Genomic DNA, 26,265 nt, shown 5'->3' on the forward strand with positions numbered 1-26,265 from the left:
AAGAGGTGATTTAGAGAGTAAGATAAATATAGAGGGGAAAAAGAGGCCAAAGAGATTTCAGCAAGTTAAACATTTTTTAAAAATGTTTTTTTTTTGTTGATTTCAGAGAGGAAAAGAGAGGGAGAGAGATAGAAACATCAATGATGAGAGAGCATGACTGATTGGCTGCCTCCTGCATGCCCCACATTAGGGATCGAGCCTGCAATCAGGCTCAGGCATGTGCCCTGACTTGGAAACGAACCCAGAACCTCCTGGTCTATGGGTTGACACTCAACCACTGAGCCACACCAGCTGAGCCATCCTGTATTTTTATTTGCTCAACCTGGCAACGGTAAGTCCAAGATGCCAGGAGATCACATGGCTGGAGGGCCTGGCCTTGGGTCGGGAAGGGTGGTCAGAGATACTCTGAGATCTGTAGAACAGAAGGCTTTACCTGGGAGAGGAGTCGGGGAGAGGAGAGTGTCCTCAGCGGAGGAAACAGTGAACAGAAAGTAGCCTGGACAGAGCATATGAGAGAAGGCCCCAGGGGTTTGAGCACAGACATTTAATTCACTGGGATATGGAGAGAGGAGAAGCAATTGGAAAATGAGTAAATATAGCACGTTTTTAAGGAGGGTGCTGTACAAGTAAATGTCAGGTTCAGTGACTCAGATGATTGATTCTAAAAGATTAGTCAGGGGAGATGTGCGCTGGACTCACTCAGCCCTTCTGTTGCCAGATGTCAAATAATTCAGACGTGGAGGCTGGTATGCTGGGCAGCACAAGATTCTTAAACCATGTAGTGTCATCCCCAAATGAGCCTGACTCTGCCTGTAAACACCTATTGCTGAAACCGAAGGGTGTCAGGCTGCCTGGACCAAAACCTCAGTGACAATGCATTATGCCTAATCCCCTGGAGCAGTGGTTTTCAACCAGAGGCCATTCGACAAGTCTGGAGACATTCGTCACTGTCACAACTGGGTTTGAGGGGTTGCTACTGGCATCTACTAGATGCAAGCCCGGGATGCTGCTAAACCTCCTACAACATACAGGACAGCCCCCCTTGTCCTCAACAAAAATTCATTTGGCCCCAAGTGTCAGTAGTGCTGAGGGTGAGAAATCCTGGGAGGGAGGGGAAATGTCATTCTGAATCCTATGGCAGGAACAAGGCCCCAGCTTCCAATAGTATTCTGGGTGACAGGGCATTTGACATACCGTTGAAGGCATCCTTTGTGCCACCGTTACCGCAGAAGTGTAGCCGAGCCACAACAGGAAGGGTGAATGAGCCGGGAAGCCTGGCAGGATGATGTGTGAGGTGAGGGAGGAGGCATAAAAAGGTGCTTCTTTTTAAACACCTTTTCTAGCCTCAACATTGACCCCTGAACAGCCTGACCTGGGCTTTCACACAGCCTCCTCTCATGTACTTCCACTGTAGCTTTAACAACGATCATAGTCGTTCCCACCTTAGATATTCCCCCAAAGACGCCACTTCTGGAGACTATACAGTAGAATCCCCTTATCGGAGGGTTTTGCTTCTGAAGTTTTAGTTACTCGCAGCCGAGCATGGCCTGAAAATATGACATGAAAAATTCCAGAAATAAACAATTCATAAGTTTTATTTTTTTAAATATATGTTTATCGATTGCAGAGAGGAGGGGAAAGGGAGAGAGATAGAAACACCAATGATGAGAGAGAATCACCTATCAGTCGCCTCCTGCACGCCCCTCACTGGGGACTGAGCCGGCAACCGGGCTGGAAACCTGGGCATGTGCCCCGATTGGGAATGGAACGGTGACCTCCCTGGTTCATAGGTTGACGCTCAGCCACTGAGCCATAGAGCCGGGCAAAGTTTTAAATTGCAGGCCGTTCTGCATCACATGACAAAATCTCGCGCTATCTCGCCCCTGACTGAGAATCTCGTCTCCACGCGCTGCTTCCTCGCCATTAGTCACGCAGTAGCCATCTTGTTTATCAAATCTGCCGCGTGTCGCAGTGCTTATGTTCAAGTCACCTTAAGTTACTTAATAACGGCCCCAGAGTGCAAGAGTAGTGATGCTGGCAATTCGGGCGCACTGAAGAGACGCTGGAAAGTGCTCCCTTTAAGTGAAAAGGTGAGTACCGTCCAATAAGTTGTTTTGAGAGAGACAGACCACATTCACATAATTTTTATTGCAGTACAGTGGGGCCTTGACTTACGAGTGTCCCGACTAACGAGTTTTTTGAGATACGAGCCGTCTCTCGGCCGATATTTTGCTTTGAGTTGCAAGCTCAAAAAAAATTCGGGTTACGAGCCAGCTTCAGATACCCCACCGCTAGTTGGCGCAGCGAACGTCACAGTGATTTGACATACGAGTAATTTGAGTTATGAGCTTCTTCATGAAACGAATTAAACTCATAAGTCAAGGCCCCGTGCATATTATTATAATTGTCCTATTTTATTATTACTCTCTCACTGTGCCTAATTTATAAATTAAACTTTATCATAGTTATCTATGTATAGGAAAAATCACAGTACATGTAGGGCTCAATACTATCTGCTCTTTCAGGCATCCAACAGGTCTTGGAACATGTCCCCTGCTGTTGCAGGGGGGACTACTGCATGCTGGGAAAGCCGCCCCACCACTCCCTCTCCATCTCCGCCCCCCCCCACTCCAGCTCCTCCTCCTAGTGACGCAGCTGCCTTAGCATTGAGGCGGTTTCATCCTACAGCTCAGTCTTCCAAATGTGGGGATGCCCCAGCCTCACGGAGCAAACTTGGGGTTCCTTCTGTGTGCTTTTTTTTTTAATTTCAGGTATAAGACTAGTATAGATAAAAACCTAACACTCTTGCCAGCATGGCTAAGTGGTTGAGTATCGACCTATGAACTATGAACCAGGAGGTCATGATTCCATTCCCAGTCAGAGCACATACCTGGGTTGTGGCTTGATCCCCAGTGTGAGGCATACAGGAGGCAGCCAATCAATGATTTTCTCATCATTGATATTTCTATTTCTCCCTCCCTCTGCCTTCCTCTCTGAAATCAATACAATATACTTAAAAAAAAAGCACCTGACACTCTTGTATCCATGTCCATCTTTGGCCAATGCTAACATCTTTACTTTAAAACAGTTCTTTAAAAAGAAGCTTAAAGATGTAGATGACGATCCCTCTTTAGTCCTCTTTCTTTCCAGAAGTGAACTCTCGTGAAATTAATATGTATCCTTATCACATAATAATACTGCATTATGTTCATATCCATAAACAATGTGATGCCATGCATATCCTTTTGCCACTTATTTTTGCCACTAAACATCATGCTTTGAGAGTGTATGCATACCGATACATGGAAATCAGTTTTTTAGCTGTTTAAAGTATGTATATGAATATACCACAAAGTCTTCAAGCAATGTCTAATGATAATACATGGGCTATTTTCAATTTTTCTCTATCACCAAACACTGCTGTCATGGTGCTCATGTCCTTTCAGTGGCTCTCTATTCCCCTCACCCTGTCTGCTGCATGAAGAATGAATTGCGGGGGTTAGCGTGGAACCGTGGCAGCTCTAGCAGCTGTTCAGATGATGGACCAGGAGAGGGGCAATGAGATGGCATTGGGTGGATGGAGCCAGGATATGCTTTTGCAGTATAGTTAACAGATCTCCTGGTGAGAAAAAGAGAGAAACCTGGAGCCTTGTCTCTTGCCAGTTCCTAACTCAAATATGACACGGTAGCCACCCTTGGCTGTCCTCCCTCCTGCTGCTGCTAGGTCTCTGTAGGTTTCCCCTCAACCTCCTCTACTCTTTTCCTCTTCTTCCACTCTCCCTGTGTCCTTTCTTCCTCCGGCACAGCTGACTCATTCTTTGAGTGTCAGCTTGAAGGTCACTTCCTCAGGGACACCTTTTTAACCCCCTACACTAGCCAAGGTCTTGATGTTTCCCCCTGCCAAACATGTGGCCCCTTTACAGCCGACCTCCTTGTCTGTCTCTGAGCTAGCTCTGTGAGGATAGGGAGTAGGCCTACCTTGTTCACCTCTGTGTCTGCAGTCCTGAGCCCAGTGCCTGGCACATAGTGGGCACTCAATAAGCAGTGCTTGCAAGAATGGCCATTGTCATATTCAGTCTGCTGATAAGTGCCAGGTATTTGGAACATGCAGCCCTGCAGGCTACAGGACGACAGTTGCACTACTCAGGGCTCTCAGGTTCAGACAGTAAACTTATTCAACTGGCTCAAGCTAACGGAAGAAGTTACTGGCTTATATCCCTGAATAGACTGATCTAACTTCAGGCATGGCTGGATCTAGGGGCTCAAATACAGATGAGTTCAGCTCTGGATCAATAGAACGCAGTTTCTCCATTTTCTTTTCTGTATTCTGCACCCAATTTTATCTGTATTGGCTGGCTTCACTCTCGGACAGGTGCTTTCTGTGTGGTGATCGCAACAGCGCCAAGCTTACATTAGCCATCAGCTTGCAATCCCAGGAGGGAGGGAGGTAGGTAGGGAGGAAGAGAGAGAGAGAGAGAGAGAGAGAGAGAGAGAGAGAGAGAGAGAACACTTATGCAATGGTTTCAGTAAAAGTCTTGGGACTACCTCTTTTGCTCCAACTTGGGTAATTTGCCCAGACCTGAACCAATTAAGAGGGTAAGAGGTGGTAGTAGAATATTTTCATTGGCCAGGTTTTCCATTATATGCCCAGTCCCCCCAAAAACCATGAAGAAGTGGACTCAGGTTGGGGCAAAAGAACGGATATTATTCCAAGGTCACCGGGCTTGAGGAGCTGGACTTCAAGGCCAGAAGCCTGATCCTGACCTTGTCATCAGTTAGTAAATCACCTGGCCATTCAGGTCTTCACACTGCCATCTACACATGGGACCATTAGACCCATTTAAATCCCAATTACTACCAACCTTGGGAAGCCATTGCTTGCTTTTTTCATCCCACCTGCTTAGTTTCTTCAGAGAAGCATTTGCATGGTCTCCCATTCATTTCCACCTTGAGCAATGTGACTTATGAGAAAATTATGCAACTGCATTTTATATCCATTTTGGTAATTGTTTCTGAGACACTGTTTACCTCCCCTAGTCCTATCCCAAGTATAAACTGCCATTTCTAGTTGTTTCATCAGAGGGAAATGGGAATACGTTTGTTTTCTTTACATAGAAGGGAAAGGAAGTTAACAAACAACAATAAACACTAAACTAAAACCAATTAGATGACACCCAGATTGCACCATTTTAGTCATATTCAACTAGTCTCTCCACCTGCACATCAATAATTCTTGAGAGCTGGCCTACTTAGTGCACAGTTTAGGGAATAATTATAAATCTGGCAAATCCATTACTTAAGAGGCCCATGATGATGATTCAGAGACTGTGAAAACTGGAAGATTGTTTTGCCCTCACGACTACCTACCATCAGGGATTGTTTTGGCTGTAGGTAACTGAAACCGATTGGGTTTAGCCAAAGGGGGATAGTGTGGTTTAGCCAAAGGGGGATAGTGTTTAAGGATTCTGGGTCTGTATTAGTGAGGGCTCTCCAGAGAAACCTGACAGGAGATATAGATAAAAGGAGATTTATTATGAGGGGTTGGCTTACGCGATTCTGGAGGCTGAGAATTCTCACGACCTGCCAGGGTAATTCAGTCTGAGTCTGGAGGAAGGCCTGAGAACCAGGGGAGCCGATGATATAAATACCCATCTGAGGGAAGGAGAAAATGAGATGAGATGCCCCAGTTCAATAAGTGAGAGAGAAAGAAAAAGAGATACCGTATTTGCCGGCGTATAAGACGACTGGGCGTATAAGACGACCCCCTAACATTTCCACTCAAAATACAGAGTTTGTTATATACTCGCCGTATAAGACTACCCCCTCTTCCGCACACCTTCCACACACCAAATAAAAGGTAAAACAATATCAGATTTGATTTTAACATTTTAATTTATATTCAAATGCTTATGACATGCAGGAAAACTGTCACAAGGCTGTATGTAATCAAACATATACATAAAACAGTGCAAGTTTATTACCGGTAAACATACCGGTAATTCACTAAAGAAAACACACTCTATAGACTGGTACCGTAGATGCTTCTCAGGAACACAGGCAAGCAGCCCACAACCTAGAGGGACTGTCAATGATAGAAGTAAGATAACAAATAGAGGTAGAGAGCAAGTGCCGGGCAAGTCCCTAGCAAAAAAACTGGGACCTCACTAGTGCGCAAGTGCGAGCTCTTCAACATTCTAACAGGCACCATGATAGCGCAAAATCGCGAATCTTCAATGCATATGTAAAGAAATATACGGTAACCCGAATTTACCACACTCGCAAAATCGCACACAGCCAACCATACATCCAGTATGGTATCGCGATTCGCAATTTTGCGCTATCATACTGGGTGTATGGTCGGCTGTGTGCGATTTTGCGAGTGTGGTAAAATCGCATAACAGCAAAATCGCATAACAGCCGAGCATACACCCAGCAGCGCTGCTGATGCCTGAACGGTATGTGGAATGAAGTGGGCGGGCATCGGGAGGCCACTATGGCACGGGGCAAGCACTATGGGCAGTCTATCTGAAGTGTACCTGGCGTATAAGACGACCCCTCACTTGGAGGCATATTTTTCAGGGCCAAAAAATCGTCTTATACGCCGGCAAATACGGTACATTCCTCCTCCTTGTGCCTTTTTGTTTTATTCAGGCCTTCTACAGATTGGATGCTGCCCACCCACTTTGGGGAGGGTGCTCTACTTTACAAAATCCACCAATTCAGATGCTGATCTCATCTGGAAACACCCTCACAGACACTCCCAGAAACAATGTTTAATCTGTGAAACACAAGATTAACCGACACAGGGGTGTCTCACATACCCAGGGGTGGAGTTCCACTGGAATTAAGGAAGGGATCAGAGGGATCAGAGCCTGTTTCGAGCCACCTAGAAGGTTCCTTCCTCTACCTCCATTTCTCGTCTATGTTTTTCACATTTATGTCGCCTTCATTCTTCTCTCCCAGAAGAGTGGCTCTCTCTGTGGCTAACAGCCACCAGGTTTATGTTTTAAAACAGCAGCTAGAGTGAGGCTGGAATCTTAATCTCAGGGCCAGAGTCTCAGGGAAGAAGCCTGTTGGTTCACTGGGTCCAATGTCTACACGCAGTCCAGTCAGATGTGGATGACTGGAGAAGGGCGGGAGTATCGTTGCATGAACACAACCATTTGGCTAGTCAGAGAAAAGACACTTCTCAGAAAAGGTGGCATTCTAAGTTTTTAAAAAAGTACATGTTTCATTGTGCTACTAATTAAACTTCAAACTACTGTGAAATCTTGTTATTCTTACTTCTTTTAAACAAAGCTGAGATGGTCTACTCCAGAGCATCATCCAGTTTCGGAGGCCAGATCACTGGGGTTTAAATCCTGGCTCCAGGATGTGCTGGCTGTGTGACTTTCAGCAAATTACTTCACCTACCTCTGTGCCTTGGTTTTCACATCTACCAAATGGGTATAACAATAGTATCTACCTGATACTGTGGTTAAAACCATTTAATGCGTCAATATACATAAAAATGTTCAGGACTCTCCCTGGCAAATAGTAACAGTTTAGTTAGTAATACCTATTATTACTCTGACTACAAAGTTCATTTCAATTATGGCCTAGATTATTTCTCAGATTCAACAAAAAATGGAAGATGCTTGAAAGAGAAGTTTTGTGATTATGGGAAAACAGGGCTAAATAACCATTACTATAATTGAATATATCATTGGTGTTGCCTTTGGGATTATTACTTGAAGTCTAAATGGCATTTTTGATTTATAACCTTAAAAGCTTAAATAGGGGTTTCTTCTAAACAAGGTTATATAAATAATGAACAATTCAAGTGACATAACCTGGCAAGAAAAATAAATCATTTTACTAAGTTATCACCAGTATATTAAGTTTGGAACTTAAAGCCCTAGTTTATAAAAGTCAAGTTACAGAATCTCTTTTCCTGGATGTCTAAAGGATACTTAACTACAGGAGTCTGGAAACCTTTTCTTAAGGAACTAATAGTAAATATTTTTGTCTTGGAGGCCATATGGTCTCTGTCCCAACTATTCAACTCTGTTGTAGTGTGAAAGCAGCCCTAGGCAACACAAAGACAAATGGGCATGGCTGTGTTCCAATAAAGCTTTATTTATGGACACTGACATTTGAATCTGTATAATTTTCATGATCTACTACTTTCCTTTTCAATTTTATCCCAACCATTTAAAATGTAAAAACAATTTTTAGCTCACAGGTTGTATAAAAACAGGCAGTGAGCTGGATTTGGCCCTCGGGCTGTAGTTTACAGACCCTGCATTAGGAGAGGTTGTGCTGGCATTCTGACTGTGCGCATTAGGAGAGGTTGTGCTGGCATTCTGACTGAGCATTAGGAGGGGGGTGTGCTGGCATTCTGACTGAGCATTAGGAGAGGTTGTACTGGCATTCTCACTGTGAGCAGTAGGAGATGGTTGTGCTGGCATTCTGACTGAGCATTAGGAGAGGTTGTGCTCGCATTCTGACTGAGCATTAGGCGAGGTTGTGCTGGCATTCTGACTCAGCATTAGGAGAGGTTGTGCTCGCATTCTGACTGAGCATTAGGCGAGGTTGTGCTGGCATTCTGACTCAGCATTAGGAGAGGTTGTGCTCGCATTCTGACTGAGCATTAGGCGAGGTTGTGCTGGCATTCTGACTCAGCATTAGGAGAGGTTGTGCTCGCATTCTGACTGAGCATTAGGCGAGGTTGTGCTGGCATTCTGACTCAGCATTAGGAGAGGTTGTGCTCGCATTCTGACTGAGCATTAGGCGAGGTTGTGCTGGCATTCTGACTCAGCATTAGGAGAGGTTGTGCTCGCATTCTGACTGAGCATTAGGCGAGGTTGTGCTGGCATTCTGACTCAGCATTAGGAGAGGTTGTGCTCGCATTCTGACTGAGCATTAGGCGAGGTTGTGCTGGCATTCTGACTCAGCATTAGGAGAGGTTGTGCTCGCATTCTGACTGAGCATTAGGCGAGGTTGTGCTGGCATTCTGACTCAGCATTAGGAGAGGTTGTGCTCGCATTCTGACTGAGCATTAGGCGAGGTTGTGCTGGCATTCTGACTCAGCATTAGGAGAGGTTGTGCTCGCATTCTGACTGAGCATTAGGCGAGGTTGTGCTGGCATTCTGACTCAGCATTAGGAGAGGTTGTGCTCGCATTCTGACTGAGCATTAGGCGAGGTTGTGCTGGCATTCTGACTCAGCATTAGGAGAGGTTGTGCTCGCATTCTGACTGAGCATTAGGCGAGGTTGTGCTGGCATTCTGACTCAGCATTAGGAGAGGTTGTGCTCGCATTCTGACTGAGCATTAGGCGAGGTTGTGCTGGCATTCTGACTCAGCATTAGGAGAGGTTGTGCTCGCATTCTGACTGAGCATTAGGCGAGGTTGTGCTGGCATTCTGACTCAGCATTAGGAGAGGTTGTGCTCGCATTCTGACTGAGCATTAGGCGAGGTTGTGCTGGCATTCTGACTCAGCATTAGGAGAGGTTGTGCTCGCATTCTGACTGAGCATTAGGCGAGGTTGTGCTGGCATTCTGACTCAGCATTAGGAGAGGTTGTGCTCGCATTCTGACTGAGCATTAGGCGAGGTTGTGCTGGCATTCTGACTCAGCATTAGGAGAGGTTGTGCTCGCATTCTGACTGAGCATTAGGCGAGGTTGTGCTGGCATTCTGACTCAGCATTAGGAGAGGTTGTGCTCGCATTCTGACTGAGCATTAGGCGAGGTTGTGCTGGCATTCTGACTCAGCATTAGGAGAGGTTGTGCTCGCATTCTGACTGAGCATTAGGCGAGGTTGTGCTGGCATTCTGACTCAGCATTAGGAGAGGTTGTGCTCGCATTCTGACTGAGCATTAGGCGAGGTTGTGCTGGCATTCTGACTCAGCATTAGGAGAGGTTGTGCTCGCATTCTGACTGAGCATTAGGCGAGGTTGTGCTGGCATTCTGACTCAGCATTAGGAGAGGTTGTGCTCGCATTCTGACTGAGCATTAGGCGAGGTTGTGCTGGCATTCTGACTCAGCATTAGGAGAGGTTGTGCTCGCATTCTGACTGAGCATTAGGCGAGGTTGTGCTGGCATTCTGACTCAGCATTAGGAGAGGTTGTGCTCGCATTCTGACTGAGCATTAGGCGAGGTTGTGCTGGCATTCTGACTCAGCATTAGGAGAGGTTGTGCTCGCATTCTGACTGAGCATTAGGCGAGGTTGTGCTGGCATTCTGACTCAGCATTAGGAGAGGTTGTGCTCGCATTCTGACTGAGCATTAGGCGAGGTTGTGCTGGCATTCTGACTCAGCATTAGGAGAGGTTGTGCTCGCATTCTGACTGAGCATTAGGCGAGGTTGTGCTGGCATTCTGACTCAGCATTAGGAGAGGTTGTGCTCGCATTCTGACTGAGCATTAGGCGAGGTTGTGCTGGCATTCTGACTCAGCATTAGGAGAGGTTGTGCTCGCATTCTGACTGAGCATTAGGCGAGGTTGTGCTGGCATTCTGACTCAGCATTAGGAGAGGTTGTGCTCGCATTCTGACTGAGCATTAGGCGAGGTTGTGCTGGCATTCTGACTCAGCATTAGGAGAGGTTGTGCTCGCATTCTGACTGAGCATTAGGCGAGGTTGTGCTGGCATTCTGACTCAGCATTAGGAGAGGTTGTGCTCGCATTCTGACTGAGCATTAGGCGAGGTTGTGCTGGCATTCTGACTCAGCATTAGGAGAGGTTGTGCTCGCATTCTGACTGAGCATTAGGCGAGGTTGTGCTGGCATTCTGACTCAGCATTAGGAGAGGTTGTGCTCGCATTCTGACTGAGCATTAGGCGAGGTTGTGCTGGCATTCTGACTCAGCATTAGGAGAGGTTGTGCTCGCATTCTGACTGAGCATTAGGCGAGGTTGTGCTGGCATTCTGACTCAGCATTAGGAGAGGTTGTGCTCGCATTCTGACTGAGCATTAGGCGAGGTTGTGCTGGCATTCTGACTCAGCATTAGGAGAGGTTGTGCTCGCATTCTGACTGAGCATTAGGCGAGGTTGTGCTGGCATTCTGACTCAGCATTAGGAGAGGTTGTGCTCGCATTCTGACTGAGCATTAGGCGAGGTTGTGCTGGCATTCTGACTCAGCATTAGGAGAGGTTGTGCTCGCATTCTGACTGAGCATTAGGCGAGGTTGTGCTGGCATTCTGACTCAGCATTAGGAGAGGTTGTGCTCGCATTCTGACTGAGCATTAGGCGAGGTTGTGCTGGCATTCTGACTCAGCATTAGGAGAGGTTGTGCTCGCATTCTGACTGAGCATTAGGCGAGGTTGTGCTGGCATTCTGACTCAGCATTAGGAGAGGTTGTGCTCGCATTCTGACTGAGCATTAGGCGAGGTTGTGCTGGCATTCTGACTCAGCATTAGGAGAGGTTGTGCTCGCATTCTGACTGAGCATTAGGCGAGGTTGTGCTGGCATTCTGACTCAGCATTAGGAGAGGTTGTGCTCGCATTCTGACTGAGCATTAGGCGAGGTTGTGCTGGCATTCTGACTCAGCATTAGGAGAGGTTGTGCTCGCATTCTGACTGAGCATTAGGCGAGGTTGTGCTGGCATTCTGACTCAGCATTAGGAGAGGTTGTGCTCGCATTCTGACTGAGCATTAGGCGAGGTTGTGCTGGCATTCTGACTCAGCATTAGGAGAGGTTGTGCTCGCATTCTGACTGAGCATTAGGCGAGGTTGTGCTGGCATTCTGACTCAGCATTAGGAGAGGTTGTGCTCGCATTCTGACTGAGCATTAGGCGAGGTTGTGCTGGCATTCTGACTCAGCATTAGGAGAGGTTGTGCTCGCATTCTGACTGAGCATTAGGCGAGGTTGTGCTGGCATTCTGACTCAGCATTAGGAGAGGTTGTGCTCGCATTCTGACTGAGCATTAGGCGAGGTTGTGCTGGCATTCTGACTCAGCATTAGGAGAGGTTGTGCTCGCATTCTGACTGAGCATTAGGCGAGGTTGTGCTGGCATTCTGACTCAGCATTAGGAGAGGTTGTGCTCGCATTCTGACTGAGCATTAGGCGAGGTTGTGCTGGCATTCTGACTCAGCATTAGGAGAGGTTGTGCTCGCATTCTGACTGTGAGCATTAGGCGAGGTTGTGCTGGCATTCTGACTCAGCATTAGGAGAGGTTGTGCTCGCATTCTGACTGAGCATTAGGCGAGGTTGTGCTGGCATTCTGACTCAGCATTAGGAGAGGTTGTGCTCGCATTCTGACTGAGCATTAGGCGAGGTTGTGCTGGCATTCTGACTCAGCATTAGGAGAGGTTGTGCTCGCATTCTGACTGAGCATTAGGGGAGGTTGTGCTGGCATTCTGACTCAGCATTAGGGGAGGTTGTGCTCGCATTCTGACTGAGCATTAGGCGAGGTTGTGCTGGCATTCTGACTCAGCATTAGGAGAGGTTGTGCTGGCATTCTGACTCTGCACAGGGGAGAGACAAGGGGACTGCCCTCGATCCACAGCCCTGTTGCCCCAGAGACACTTTTACCCCCTCCTGCTCCTCCTTATACATTTCTCTTAGAAGATATAGAGAATCTGTGTGACTCTCTTGGTTGTATGTTACAGAAAACTAAAGCCACTTAAGCAAAAACTGAGTACACTGGGATATCTTGCTCTAGGGGTTGTTGATCCAGGGGCTTCAAGTACCTCATCTATTTCTCTTCATCTCTTGGCTCTTCCCCGCTCCATAAAGGTTTGCTTTTAGATCTCAGGTGATGGCAGGTTTGAGTCCAGCTGGAAACCAAAAAGGGTTTCTGTTCCCCTAAGAATTCACGTAAGAGTTCCAGACCGGATTACTTGTGTTTTGTTATTGGGCTTCATGCCCACCTGGACCAGCCCCAGTGGCAAAACAGAACTCCACACCTGGGTGAGGGCAGCCCCTCCATCCCGAAGACCTGGGAGTGGTGCCTGAGTTTGGTAATTGGAGTCCTGTTACCAAAGGAAGGTGAATGGATGCCAGGAGGCAGAATCAACAAATGTCCCCTCCACATGGGGGACATCACACTGTGACATTTAGAGTCTAAATGCCCTGAACAAAACGAGTGGAGTTGCTGCCAGGAGCAGGAAATTGTCACTCACACCCCCTCTTCTGGAAGGAATTGCTTGTCTTCCCTTTGGCAAAATTCTGTTAGCAGGTTCCAGTTTCTCTTGGAGCAGACCTGGGTCTGGCAAACTGGGAGCTTTAGAAAGGTTTTTTCATTGTCTGAGCAATCAGGTGGCTTGGACTTTCAGCACTCGATTGATTCAAATTCTGTTTAGGGGAAGCAGTGACTTGAATAGCTAACAGCCTGGCTCAGCCACTCACCCCCTTAGTAAAGGCAGACCCAGCCCAACCTTCCAGTTGGGCTCAAAATAGCTGTTTCCTGATGTGGGTTTGCCATTATTTCTGTAGGACTTTTCTAAGCTCAGTGGGTATTGTTGACAGTTAACCCTGTTCCTCCCCTGTCCCCCCATCCCTCCCACAAAGTCTTTTTCTAACTTTCCCCAAGTATAACTTACCTCCTCAAATTTATCCTATGGTAGGCTTCATTCCCACGCTGTTTTTATTTTACTCTTAGTGGTCCATTTCAGATTCAGTATATTTTCCCCTCATCCTTTGCCAAACCGAGACTGTACCCACCACTTTAAGAGATGCCAAGCTGGTGTGTGGAAGGAAAAAACACAAACCACTTTTTCCTCCACCCATCTAGGCTCTCTGGCTGGGGCCTTATAAATTAGACTAACAGAAGACATATTAAAAGAGGAAAACAAACAGAAGTGTGGTAACTTGTGCCTTGCACCTCTATGTCGGCGCACTCAGCAATGAGTAACTCGTAAGGGTGGTTAGAACTTGGGCTTGCATAGCATCTTAACAAAAGAACAATGAATATTTAGAGAAGTGACAAGACAAAGGAAAATGACTTTGATTTTCTTAGGGGAAGGAAACTATATGAGAGAAACTAATGGGAGATAAGGACTCCTTAGTAAGTTTGCTGTGTAGATTCCTTTGGTGCCAACTTCAAACTAAGGATCTATAAAGTGATTAATTTCCTGGGAGGAGAGACGGGTTTACAAATTTATGTCCTGCTTTTAGGCAAATAGGGGGAGGGAAGAGAGCTTTTCTTGTCTCTTTTTTTCCCTCTCAATTACTTTTGGCTCCAAATAATTGTTATGCACTCAAATACATTGCCTCCCTGGGCATGTCGGTCACACCCCAGTTCAGTCAGCCCTGTCTGTGGGAATAGGATGGCCAGCAACCTCGGGGCTGTCCCACCCTCTGCAAAGATCCACAGAGAGTGGGAGCTGCACAGACAGCTGTGGCTAAGTTGGAAGGAGTGGCAAGCATCTGTATAACTGCAGTAGTGGGTTTATTGATTGCATTTATTTTATTTTGTTGCATTTATTGATTGCTTACTATGACCAGGCCCTGGACAGAGCACTTTGCACACATTATCATGCATTTAATCCTTCAACAACTTTCTGAAGCAGTAGCAAGAGTCAAGTTTTCCTACTTCTATGCTTGGTCCTGTAACAGTGCACCCTCTCATGGGAGACAAAGACTTACAAAAAACACTGTCAGTCTCAACACTCCTCTGCTTAAAATTCTGTGTGGCAACCACTGGGACTAAAATCCAAATTTTTCACCAGAGCAACAGGCCCAGCATCATCTGGTCCCTGCCCGTCTTTCCACCCTATAACATTCCTCCCCTTTTTCAGTTTGCTTCACCCACAGTGACCTTCTCTCTGTTCTTGAACAGGAAGCTTCCTCTGTCTCGGGACTTCTGCATTTGCAGTTCCATCTGCTGGTAGCATTCTCTCCTTCCTTCTTCCCCAGCCTGCTCCTTTTGGTCATTCAGTGTCAGCTCAGATATCACTGTCCCAGAGATGTCCATCCTGACTCCACTGTCTGAAGGAGTCACCTGTCAATCGCTTTCTAGCCCATAACCACATTTTATTCTCTGCGTAGTCCTGTTACCTTAAAGGCTATTAGTTTATCTTTTTACCTGCCACCCACCTTCCCCACTCAGATGGATGTTTCATTTCTGTAGGCCTGCTCCTAGAACATTGTCTGGTGTATGGTCGTTATGTTGAATAAATGAAAAGCCTACGAATGACATAAGAAGCCACATCACTGGCCCAAGGCCCCACAGAGGAAGGACCACCGAAAGGGGCAGAGCCCTGAGCGTTCAGAAGGGATGTGGAGAGAATAAAAATCAGCACCTAGGAAAATTATCCCTTCTGGATGAACCTTTGTCTCACTTTTGTGCCCAGTTTTTGTTTTTGTTTTTTAGTGTCTTCCTTTTTTGCAGCTAGGCTGACCCTTGGACTTGAACACTCAGACTGTGCACGTCTTGCAGGATTGTTGGGGAGCGGGTCTTTGCCACACCTCCCGTTCCAGCGGGGCCTCACACGTTCTGGGTTTCTGCTCCACTGGCATGTGGTCCTCTTCATCTTTTAACCCCTTCCCCAACAATTTTTTTTGTTAAAAACGTTTCTTTTTCAGACTAATTTTTTTATTTTGGTTCTATATAGTATTTTTGATGCTGGTTATGAAAACAGTTTGTAACTCGTCTTCCTATAAACCATATTTTTTTACCATATTTTCTTAGTATACTCGACGACGACTGAAAAAGAACATTTTGTGAAAACGAGTATACACGTTTCTGCCGGGGAAGGGGTTAATGGGGGTTTACTTTTTCTAATTATAAAAATGAAAGCAGCCTCTGCCCTCACAGAAGTGCATATAACTCCCCACCTTGTAAGTGTGGGCTGTGCTCAGTGATTTCCTTCCAAAGAGAACAAAATGGGAAGGCGTAGGGGAGAGAATGACTGTACAGTGGAGAAACCTGACAGGCACCGCTGAGCCAGGTGACCCAAGTCAACATCAACAGTGACAGGTCATCCTTACAGCACGTGCCCTTGACAGACAGTGACAAGGATGGCAGTTTCCCTCCGTGGTCTTTCTCCCGTAAACCCATAACCCCCGTCTAATCTTCAGAAAAACATCAGACACATCCCATTGAGGGACATTCTATACAATATTTTAGGAGTGCTCCTCAAAACTGTCAAGGTCATCAAAAACAAGTGACAGTCTGAGAAACTGTCACAGCCCAGAGGAGCGTAGGAGGCATGACAACTAAATGTCAGGTGATATCCTGGATGGAATCTTGAAACAGAGAAAGGATGTTAGGTAAAAACCAAGGAAATCTGAGCAAAGTATGAACTTTAGTGAATGAAAAAAAGTAACACCCTTAGTATTTCCAGCCCTGATTATTTTGCCTCTGTGATTGATCTCTCTGTTTAGGACCTTCTCTTCTTACGCTGCCCTTTTAAAAGATGTGTGTTCTTATTGATTTTTTTAGAGAGAGAAGAAGGAAGAGGGAGAGAGAGAAACATCAATGCTGAGAGAGAAACATCACCGATCAGCTGCCTCCTGCACACCCCCTACTGGGGATCACGCCCGCAACCAGGGCATGCGCCCTGACTGGGAATCCAACCAGTGACCTCTTGGTTCATGGGTCGAAGCTCAACCACCGAGCCTCACCGGCCAGGTATCATGCTGCACTTTCTTTTTCTTTTTTTAAAATATATTTTATTGATTTTTTACAGAGAGGAAGGGAGAGAGATAGAGAGTTAGAAACATCGATGAGAGAGAAACATCAACCAGCTGCCTCCAGCACACTCCCCACTGGGGATGTGCCCGCAACCAAGGTACATGCCCTTGACCGGAATCGAACCTGGGACCCTTGAGTCCGCAGGCCGACGCTCTATCCGCTGAGCCAAACCAGTTAGGGCTCATGCTGCACTTTCAATCCGGCGTCTCTGTTTCCACATTTGCCTCCCCTCTTCTGCCATCCTCAGGCTCTCCCTCTCGCTTCCCAGCATGCAGTCTGTGTTTGTGAACATTGAACTTGGCCGGCCCATGCTTGCATACAGCCCATACACAGGCTCTCCGGCTGTTTTTGCCTGATCCTCAAGGACCCCCAAACACACCTCAAACCACCTCCATTTATCTCATGCTATTCCCCAGTTTCAAACTTTCAGAAGGAAAATAATGTTCTCCAAGCAGTTTATCTCCCCAGTTAAGTTTCCAGCCGGTGAGGGATGAAATGAGCCACATGATTTCCAAGCTGAGCAATTTTTAAAAACTGAAATATTACTTTAGACAGTTCCAATTTATTTTCCTTTAGATTCCAATCATCTCAGCCCCACCAAGAACGGTTTAAAGCAGCACCATCTGGTTCTCTGTCCATCCTTGCGTGACCCAGGCCCTTTGCTTACTTTTGAATTGGTTTATAAATTGGAAGCTTTAGGGAGTCTTCGTAAAGATCATGAATCACAGCTCAGGGTAGATTCATAATTGTCTATCCTCATGAAGCCTGAGATTGCAGGGCTGGAGGGTACTTTTTAAAAAAATGAAACTTGAATAATAGGATGAACCTGCAGAAGTGCCACAAAACATTAGTTGTTTGTGTAATTTCATTTGGACAGTTACCTTATTATTATTTCAGGGTTATCAATTTCCACAGTTTTAATTCAGCATCTCTAACAATTCCCTCTGGATTAGGAAGAATACTTTATTTTTTTGTATGGCCTCCAAGGACCTCTGAAATATGACAGAGAAGGTTGGTGACTCATTGAAGGTCACTTAGAAGTGTTGGGTAAGGACATCAAGTAACAAAAAAATGACATTATAGATTGTTGAATAAAATGCCAGAACTCATGTGTCATCTCCTTCAAAACCCCACCCTGTAGGTAACACACAGATTGTTCAAATAAAACCTTTCTGGAACTCCTCCTGGGAGTACAATCCCAGTCTGTGTTGAAGTCTTGGGAACTTCCTCCATGATGAAGTTCCCCTCCGTGATGAACCTTTGGTGGAGAGGGAGTTTGATTTTTTTGAAATTACCAAAAGTCATTCTGTGCCAAATTGTGCAAATAAGAGTGGATAATTAAATCATATGAACATAAATGTGTTAAACTGCTTTTCCTGAATGGCTCATAAACTGATTGGAAAGCAGTTGTCAAAGAAGAGTTTGATTATTAATACATCTCCTTATTTCATAAAGGATTTAATAGTTTAAGAAAAGTTTCACAAGGCTTAAGAAATGTTGGTATTATCCTATATATGCAAATCGACCGAATGGCAGAACTACCAGTCGCTATGACCACCAGGGGACAGATGCTCAAGGCAGGAGCTGCCCCCTGGTGGTCAGTACGCTCCTACAGGGGGATGCTCAGCCAGAAGCGGGGCTCACAGCTAGCAAGTGCAGCGGTGGTGGCGGTGGTGGTGGGAGCCTCTCTGGCCTCCATGGAAGCGCTAAGGACCCCTGGGGGATGTCCTGCACAAATGTCGTGCACCGGGCCTCTAGTTAGAAGTATAAAACATTCTAAGAAGATTCCTTAAAGGATAATATTCTAGAATATTTGCTTAAAAGTATTTTCATTACCTTAATATCACACCTTCCCTCTACCCCCTAACCCCCTGCCTATGCTGGTTTTGTGGATGATGCAGTTGGATCACATGACTTTTAGTTTCTCATTCTCCTTAAGAAGGCATGGTACGGGATGGTATATGAGGTTGGGTATTCCCAATGAAGGGAGTTCTGTGAGGGAGGTAAGGTTGGGGCAGGGGCTCCCCAAGGACTTTCCTTTTTCACCTCCAGTTCCAGCTATGGTAGAAGTCAGGTTGGCTGCTTTATCTTTTGATGGTCATGATGATGATGATGATAATGGTGATGGTAATAATGGTGATGATTGTGATGATGATGATAGTGATGGTGATGATGGTGATTATGACAATTGACATTCACCAAGACTCACTCTATCCTTATTATATAATAACCTTACATACCCTTTCTCATTCAACCCTCATCACAACCAATGAGTAGCTTCTATTATTATCCCCACTTAATAGATGATGGATACTGAGGAAGGAGAAGGTTGCATAACCCACTTACCAACTACGCAAATAGTTATTATGGGATGAACAAATATGGCAAACAAGGCTCATTAGACCCACTTTACAAGGGAGAAAGGGGAAAGTCAGAGAATTTAAATAACTTTTCCAGGGGCACAAGCCAGGAAGGGGCAGGGCCCTCATTCTGACTTGAGTTGTGCTCTCAGCCAAGTGTTGCCATGCTGTGGCTGCTGGCACTGAGCTGGGTGGTGTGGACAATGCTCAGTGAGCAGGACGGCAGTTGCACTGCTTGGTTATCCCAACTCCTTAAGTCAGTGGTTCTCAACCTTCCTGATGCCGTGACCCTTTAATACATGTAGTTCCTCATGTGGTGGTGACCCCCCAACCATAAAATTATTTTCATTGCTACTTTATAACTGTAATTTTGCTACTGTTATGAATCGTAATGTAAATATCTGATATGCAGGATGTATTTAGGCGACCCCTGTGAAAGGGTCATTCGACCCCCAAAGGGATCGCGACCCACAGGTTGAGAACCGCTGCCTTAAGTGAATCTACATCCCTCCCTACAGACCATAGTTTCTACCCTTGAGGAGGAAGATGACCCAATCAAGGGACCCTGCACAGTAGGGTTTTTGTTTGTTCTTTTTGCCTTCTCTATTACGTAATCAGCTGAATAATGGCCTCCCAAAGATGTCTATGTTAGGTTAGGTGGCTCAGGAGGCGGCGCAAGAAATAGAGACTCCAGTGAATCAGAAAAGAAAGGAAAGGAAAAGGTTTATTCTGCGTCCCCGGGAGACCCACGTACCCCAAGGAGAGGGCACGTGGATTCACACCAACAGGGAGGGGGGCGCTTTTTTTTATACTGCGGTTGGGTGAGGGGCGGGGACATGAGCTGAGGAATTCAGTCACCCGTGACATTTCTATGATCCGGGGGAGTGGATGAACTTGAGGAGTCAGGGGACTAGCAGAAAAAAGACACAGATGAGAATCAGGGGCCCTATCATGGGTAGGACCCAGGTAGCTAAGGGGCTTTGGAACCAGCTGGAAGGAGAGTTGTCCTGGAAGTGTCCTGCATGTAGTTCTTCACTCAGCTTAGTCAGGGTCTGTACATTTTGCTCCAGTACTCCGGACTCGCTGATGTAATAACAGCATTGCCTCCTGAGCCACCTAACCTAACAGTCTACACCCTAATGCACAGGACCTGTGAGTATATTACTTTATATAGGACAATAAGAATTAAGGTGTTCTCAAAGCACTACTGAAAAAGTGGGTCTAAACCAATGATTCTCAGTCTGGGACAATTTTCTCCCTTCTGATATTTGCAAATGTTGGAAGACATTTTGGGTTGGTGGGAAGATGCTACCAGCTTCTAGTGGGTAGAATCCTGAGGTGCTGCTAAATATCCTGCCATGCAGAGGTGAAGAATGGTCCAGTAAAGGATGATCCAGCTCCAAATGTCAGTAGTGCCCGGGGTGAAAAACTCAGTATGGAGCAAGTGCTCAGAGCAGAGGGGAGATAAAACTCTTGCCTGAGCCCAGCTGGCATGGCTCAGTGGTTGAGTGTCAACCTATGAACCAAGAGGTCAGAATTCGATTCCTGGTCAGGGCACATGCCCGGGTTGCAGGCTTGATCCCCTGTGTGGGGCATGCAGGACACAGCGAACCAGTGATTCTCTCTCATCATTGATGTTTCTATCTCTCTCTCTCCTTCTCCTGTCCTTTCTGAAATCAATAAAAATATTAAAAATAAATAAAAATATAACTCTTGCCTGAGCTTTCAGAATGAGTCTTCAGATGGTCTCACATTCTACTTACCCCCAACTTATAGATAAGGAACCTGAGGCTTAGAGAAGTCAAGTCACTTGCCCAAGGTCCGCAGCTAGAAAGAAGAAGACGCAGGATTTAAACCCAAGTGAGCTTGATTCTAGCGCCTGCTCCTTCACCCCACTGCTGATTGTGCATTCTCCTAATTACTTTTGTGACCTTGGATGTATCTGAGAAAAAAACTCGCAGAAGCTAAAAATCATGCTCCCAGTAACACTAGAGAATAATAACCATGGCCAGGATTCAGAGGCAAGTCAGTTTCTCAGCTGCAAAACCTCCCTTGCAGTGTTGATTGTGAAACTAAAGAGGAATCACGTATGGGAAGGCACTGGGTCATGGGAGGTACAGTTGCTCTCTGGACATTCTCCTTCAAAAGGCAGACCAAGGGGGATGGAGCATCCAGGACCATCTGAATTAAAAGCAGTTACTTCATATTCTTGGGAAATGGTGACTCATTAAAAGCAACCAGCCATTTCCCATTATATTCACGGCATAGCAAGAAGGCGAGATGCTTGGTACATCCCATAAGATGTTTGGGGGTTGAAATTAGCTTCTTCCCTACATGAATGATTGATGACAATAAAAGGCAGGGTGTCGCCAGGAGCCTTTGAAATGCATCAGGATATCCGCTTCCTAGTAATCGGGGCTCAGATGTATTTCCCGGTGTGTAGACTCTCTATTGGGTTGATGCCAGGAAGATGTGCCTGTGCATACAGACTCAAAGGACTGGGTCCTTGACAGAGGATTGATGAGGCCCCCTTTGGCTCCTCCTTTCAGAGCAGGCATGGGTCTGTTGGACTAGGACTGCACTCGTACCTAGAGGGGCAGAGGAGTGTCCAAATGAGCAGAAGTCTGTTGTTCTCCAGAGCTGATGTTCCCACTTTTGTTTCCTCCCCGACATTAGTCTGGCGTCTTCCAGGGAAAGGAAATGTGATGGTAGTAAGAATGATACCGACCACTCTGTGTCATGCCCAAGCATAGCACCAAGCACCTGATATGTTATTTAATTTTATCTCCATGGCAGCAAGTCCATGAGGTAGGAGTTACTGTCCCATTTTATAGAAGAGGAAAGCGAGACTTGGGAATATTAAGTAATGGGTCCAGATCACGCAACTGGACCCAACTGGTAGAGCCAGGACTTGAACCAAAATCTGTACAAATCTACTGTCAAGACGCAGCCGTGGGCAAACTATGGCCCATTTGAAATGAATAAAACTATTGAAATAAAAGACCGTACCCTTTATGTAATGATGTTTACTTTGAATTTATATTAGTTCACACAAACACTCCATCCATGCTTTTGTTCCGGCCCTCCGGTCCAGTTTAAGAACCCATTGTGGCCCTCGAGTCAAGAAGTTTGCCCACCCCTGGTCAAGAGTAATGCTGGGGTTCTTGTCCCAGCATCAAGAAAGGTTCAGGAATCTGGAGAAGGCTGTGCGTAGATGTTAAATAGGAGTCCAGAGACTAATAAAGAGTCCAGAGACGAAATATAATTTTGATAGGCATTTGCGGGTCAGAGGAGCTTAGCTAAAGGAGCTAAGATCCAAGATCTTAAGTCTAAGGCCTTAGGTTTTCCTCTTCCCCAGGACCTCATGCTTTTTATTAACACAACTTGCCCTGAGGCGAGGCAGAGATATACGCTGCAAAGGGTCAGGGTTTGGTACAGAGTCCATTGTCCGAATGGGGGAATTAGCCTACGGCTGTTCAGGTGTTTGGCCAGTAGGAGGCAATAACATGTAGATTAAGATGCCCTTTAACTGTCTGGCAGCCACAATCAATTTAATGTATCCTATTCAGTTTTGGGGAAATGCCTTTAGCCATTCCCAGATGCAGGCCTGCTGTACATGCTGGAATTGGTCTCCGGCAGAGTAAGCTGCTGGTGAGCCAATGACCAGCACAGAGCACTGAAGCAAATTTACTCTCTGACATGTAAGCCCCGTGCTAGAAAATCAGCTCCAGGAGGGCACAGCTTTTGTCTGTTTGGTTTGATTCCTCTTGGTGAGAGCAGTATCTGGCACGAAACAGGTTTTCAATACATATTTATTAAATGAGTAATAAGAGAAAATATTACAAAGAGAGTTATGGAGAGAACTTTGTATGTGCCTGGCACTTCCATAAATTTCCTAAGAGATGTGTATGATTTTCCCAGTGTTGCAGATGAAGAAATGGAGGGCAGAGTCTCAACTAATGGGATCAAGGTCAGCATGAGAGCCAGCCCCGAGACCCCAAGGTCCATGCTTATAACTGCCCTGTTTGCTTGCCCTCTTTAAGGACTTATTTGGTTTCCACAGCGCCTGCACACACCAACTATTTTTTCTTTATTCTCTCCTCCCCCACGCCCTGCCTTGCTCATTATTTTAAGTCTGTCTTGAATAGGTAACACCTGCCATAGTAAAATTTCAAACAATACAGCTAGAAGTAATGCATCCGCATCTTGGTGATGTTAACAGTGAACTAAGTGAAGGATATAGGGAGAATCACTGTAGTATCTTTGCAACTTTCCTAGTAATCTAAAATTAGTCCAAAAAATTGCCAAACTGGTTTGGCTCAGTGGATAGAGCGTCGGCCTGCGGACTCAAGGGTCCCGGGTTCGATTCCGGTCAAGGGCATGTACCTTGGTTGTGGGCACATCCCCAGTGGGAAGTGTGCAGGAGGCGGCTGGTCGGTGTTTCTCTCTCATCGATGTTTCTAACTGTCTATCCCTCTCCCTTCCTCTCTGTAAAAAATCAAAAAAAATATATAAATATGTATAAATGTGTGAACAGTGAGAGCTATAAAAAATATGTTAAATAATCCAAACAGTAGAAAAGGGCATATTAGGTAGAAGGTGATTCTCCCAACACTAACCCCCAGCCCCCCACATCCTCCAAGGCAGCCACTGTGGCCTTTCTTGCCTGTGTCCTTATGAGTATGTTTTAAGGATGCTGGACACCTAATAAATGATGTGGCAATGAAACGAATGGGCCCACCTTCGTTTACTTACCTGGGTGATATCAGCGAGTTTGAAATAAGGACTCAACATGGATGATTCATCTTTGGATGAAAAACTTGACAAATGGTTGAGAATTGTCCTTCAGGCCTGAGTTCTTATTTCTTTATTTATTTCTGAGTTCTCATTTAATTTCCAGTGAGAATTCAAGAATTTGGCTCACTGCTGCTTGTCAAAAGACCCTAAGAACTGCATCCTGTCGCGTCATTCCACATCCTATCCCACATGCAGAGGCTGATCTAAAGGACCTCTAAGACCATCCAACCCAAAGCAATGGGATTCCATTCTGCAGAAGCGTTCTCGGGGGCCGGAGGGGTATCCTAGTGGTACATAGATGCTTCTAGTCTAGCATCAAATACCATTGAATTACATTGTGGGAAAAGTACTCTCTTTTCCAATTATCAACCTTTGTAATTACCAACGAAGAAAGTCTCAATTTGGTGTTTTGTTTCTAATGCTTCTCTAGTACTTGCTAACTGTCTAATACTTGCTAATTCACCTTGTTAAGAAAGAAAGATTAGGCTTCAATTTGAGCCTTGAGCCTACAGTATTTAGAATTTGATAACATCACTGTATTTCCATTGAATTTATTTTTTATGGATATTTTCTAATTTTTCCAAGTGACAGGAACTTATTATTATGGACAAAATGTGAAATTACCTTTAAGAGGTTTATTTGAATTTTTTTATAGTCAATGTAAAGAAATATTGAGTAAATGATAGCATAGACAGTGTATCAGTCTGCTCGAGCTGCTGTAACACAACTCCATAGATTTAGGTGGCTTAAGTAACAGACTTTTATTTCTCATGGTTCTGGAGGCTGGGAAGCCCAGGGTCAAAGTACTGGTAGATCCAGTGTTTGGTGGGTAAGGACCCTCTTCCTAGTTTGTAGATGGCTGCCTTCTTGTTGTGTCCTCACTTGGTGAAGAGCAGAGAGAGGAATCAAGCTCTTGTGTCTCCTCTTCATCACAGGAGCCTCACCCTCATGAACTTATCTAACCCTAATTACCTTGCAAAGCCCCCACCTCTTAATGCCATCACACTGGAGGATAGGATTTCAACAACTGAGTGTGAGGAGTGGGGTTACAAACATTCAGTCCATAGCAGATGGTACCTGGCTGTGATGAATTCTGTGCAGTGACTCAGAGTTTGTTCTGCAGCCCTTTGACCTACAGCATGATGCTTCGGAATCACGCAGACCTGAGTCTGAGTCCCAGCTCTGCCACTCATAGATCGAGTGATTTTGGCCAAACACTTAGGATCTCTCTGAACCTCATCTTCTTAATCTCTAAAGGGAAGGTGATAATGGTAATACCTACCTGCTAAGGTGTTTAGAAGTGGTTGGCTCACAGTTAAATAAATGCTTAATATGAGCGTGTTCTGGAGCATATTCCAGGTGCATACAGTTATGAAGCAGAAACATAAGCAGGGGCTGTTTAGGGGATCGTGGGCTTAAATTCCTATTCTGAGCCGTGGTTAGAAAAGACAGGCCAGGGAAGACTTCTTGTCGGTCCCCAGAGTTTTACCCTTCTCAGCTATGTTTAAGTTATAGGTTTCTGGGAGATTGCCACCCCTGTCTCTGGGTAGCTTTACATTTTTTGAGATAAATGACTAAGCCTGCTGGCGCGTCCCAGTCATGCCCGGTGTTCGGCTCGTGTTCGCTGGTGCTTCAGCACCCATGAGGCATGCATCTCCCTGGTGTGGCATTTGGGGATAAAAGATGGATTTAGCTGCTTCTTCCCCCAGAAGTGACTCAGCTCCTGGAGGCTCAGTGACAGCAGTGGCAGTTGGAGCCCTGGGGCCTTCCGTACCTTATGCTTTGCTCTGTCTACACAGCAGCTGGGCTCTGCCTGGAAACAGGTAGCAGCAGGGCTTCACAGAGACTGTCTTCTCTAGCCAGCCTGAAATGCTGCCTGTCTTCTTCCAGGATTTGTCCTCCTCATGGACACATGCGTTAGCAGCTGTTGGATGCCTGCCTTCTAGCTGAGAAATGTTGTCGAGGAGGTTTCCATCACACTAGCTCTATCACACAAATTCACACGGAAAAGCAACCCACTATGCGTGAGATTCATTTATTCATGCCCTATACCAGCGTTTCTCAGAATCCGGCCTGCAAACCTCCTGCGTGAAAGTCCCTGGGGATAGAGACAGAGAAGCTGCCTTTTAAACAAGCTCCCCAGATAATCAGCACGCCTGCTAATACTTGAGAACAGCTACTCTCCATGTGCCTAATGCAACAGAATATATTCAGTTCTCTCTATTGTTAAGATGATGATGTCTTAAGTGGGGAGATAGTTCTTAAATGAATATGACTGATTATAAAACGGGCTTTACAGTAGGATAGATCTGGTGTTAAATCTTACTCTTTTCCTGAGCCTCAACTTGCTCACCTGTGAAATGGGGATTCTCTATTTACCACCCAGGGCTGTTTTGAGAATCAGAGCCTGGCATGTGACAAGTGCTCAATAAATGTTAGTTATTATTGTTACTGTATAAACCTGTAGTGGTTTTTAAAAACCCTTTAAATGGGGGAAAT

General features: G+C 45.7%; 1 protein-coding gene across 1 annotated transcript in view; it reads left to right on the forward strand.

The window, feature by feature from the left end:
* The window catches only part of LOC102756659 (chromosome unknown open reading frame, human C16orf45), a 99,610-nt gene that overhangs the window by 28,103 nt on the left and 45,242 nt on the right, over positions 1–26,265 (forward strand). The window lies entirely within an intron of this gene.

The sequence above is a fragment of the Myotis davidii genome, unplaced genomic scaffold (genome assembly GCF_000327345.1).
Source record: "Myotis davidii unplaced genomic scaffold, ASM32734v1 scaffold1115, whole genome shotgun sequence".
NCBI lineage: Eukaryota > Metazoa > Chordata > Mammalia > Chiroptera > Vespertilionidae > Myotis > Myotis davidii.